This window comes from Silene latifolia, chromosome 6, assembly GCF_048544455.1.
Source record: "Silene latifolia isolate original U9 population chromosome 6, ASM4854445v1, whole genome shotgun sequence".
NCBI lineage: Eukaryota > Viridiplantae > Streptophyta > Magnoliopsida > Caryophyllales > Caryophyllaceae > Silene > Silene latifolia.
Window position 1 is genome coordinate 90,707,999 of NC_133531.1, and position 2,000 is coordinate 90,709,998.

At 42.1% G+C, this 2,000-nt stretch overlaps 1 non-coding gene across 1 annotated transcript; it reads right to left on the reverse strand.

Moving 5' to 3' along the window:
- Nucleotides 1-961: 961 nt before the first annotated feature.
- Nucleotides 962-1,070, reverse strand: LOC141588861 (small nucleolar RNA R71). The gene has a single exon (XR_012519829.1). It is a non-coding gene; the product is annotated as a small nucleolar RNA R71 (small nucleolar RNA).
- Nucleotides 1,071-2,000: the final 930 nt, after the last annotated feature.

Below are 2,000 nucleotides of genomic sequence, written 5' to 3' on the forward strand. Positions count from 1 at the left end.
GAAAGATTGGTAATTTGATTTATCGCTAGATTTAGAATTTCTCTTGAGTGAAAACTTTGATAAATTCTAGGGAATTATTAGACCGTGAGGTTATTTGAGCTTTGATCGAAAGACTAGCTTATTTTCCCTGAGACCGTACCATGAGGTCTCTGCTGCTTGACTGACCTGTTATTTGCCATGGTGAACCGAAATTCCCGATCCTCTTTTTATCTTGTTAAGAATTTTCATTTTAGCAATTAGCCAGTTAATCAATCGATTTAAAAACCCCCAATTTATCGTTACTTTATAGACTGAAAAATAGCAAACAAAATCAACCTTGTCTCTCTGTGGTTCGACCCTTACTATCACTAGCTATAGTTTTAGTTTGGAAATATAAATTTAATTTTGGTACTAAACGACGGTATCAAATTTTGGCGCCGTTGCCGGGGAGACGGTGTAATTCTGTTTGCTTTATTTTAGTTTATTTTCCTTGTCTCAGGGAACTTTTGTTCCTTGAGGTCGTTGCTTACCTTTGCTTCTAGTTTTGCTTTTGCACAGTTAGAGGACAGGTTTTTGAGAGGAAGGCTTGAGTACTCTCATTTTGGAAGTTATGGCTACGATATATGATAATTTTCAGCCAAAGGAGCACCACCTTCCAAAGGGGCAACAGTTACCTACCCCTTCTACCGGTAAATTCGAGTTTCGTTCCTCTTATATTGATTTAGTGGAACGGAATCAGTTCGCGGGTCTACCAGATGAAGACCCCTTGAAACATATGGAAATTTTCACGGACTATTGCTGTTCAATACCTATACCGGAGGGGGTAACTCAAGATGAAGTAAAGGGGTTCATGTTCTTATACTCCTTGAAGGATTCGGCGCGAGATTGGTATCGCTACCTCGATAGAGTAGCGCTGGAGTCACTGATTGGACATCTTTAGCCCTAGCCTTCTACAAGAAGTACTTCCCGCTTTCGAAGACTGATGCCTTGAAGAGTAAAATCACGAGTTTTCAGCAAGGAGCCGACGAAGATTTTTGTGAAGCATGGGGACGTTTCAAAAGTTTGGTCCGAGCTGTCCCTCATCATGGTTTCCAGCAATGGTATCTTTGCAACCTATTTTACAATGCTTTATATGATGATTACAAGGTCATTTTGGATGCAGCAGCTAATGGTAGGTTCCAAAATAATACCGGTCAAAGTAAAGGTTGGAACACCATTGAGGAGATGGCAGTCCATAAAGCTGAGTTTGGATGTTCACGTGGTAAGTCACGAAAGCAAAGTGAAGAAATGACTGCTGTTGTGACACTTATAACTTCCATTTCTACCCGTCTCGAGAAACTCGAGACTTCTGAAGCTTCCAAGGGGAAAGTCGAAGTCCCTATTCAAAACTCAGATGAGATCGAGAAGTTAAGAGAGATGGTCCAACTCCTTTTGGTTCAAGTGGCAAATATGGAAGCAGCCGGGGTTGAGTCTTCAAGGAATTTTGTGAAGCAATTGGAGAATATAGAGGCTAAGCAAGCCGCTAATTCTTCAAGCAAATGCGAAGGACCGATTGAAACGTTAAATGCCATCAATCTCAGAAGCGGCCTTTCTTATGAAAGTCCCGATAAGCCAAAGGAAGACTCGGGAAATGATGAAGAAGCTCGTTTGAATTTTGATGCAAAAACGAGTCTGAATGCCAGTAATTTAGGTCGATCGACCAACACTCCCTGTCGATCGACTGAATTGTCAGACAAAATAGTTTCTGGTCAGAAACTATTCACACCTAGCACATCCAGTCGATCGACTGAGATACCTGATGATGTTTATTCTGGACAGGAACTGTTCACGCCCAGCTTACATGGTCGATCGACCACCCATACCAGTCGATCGACTGGATCTCCAGAGCAGGATGCAAATCCGTCAACTAGTTTGCATGATTCATCACTCATGATGATTTGACGGGGTTTTAAACCTACGGAAGCGAAGGTTGCGATCCTACGGCCGGTGTTGCGATCCGTATCCGGAGCGTTTGAAGGCTA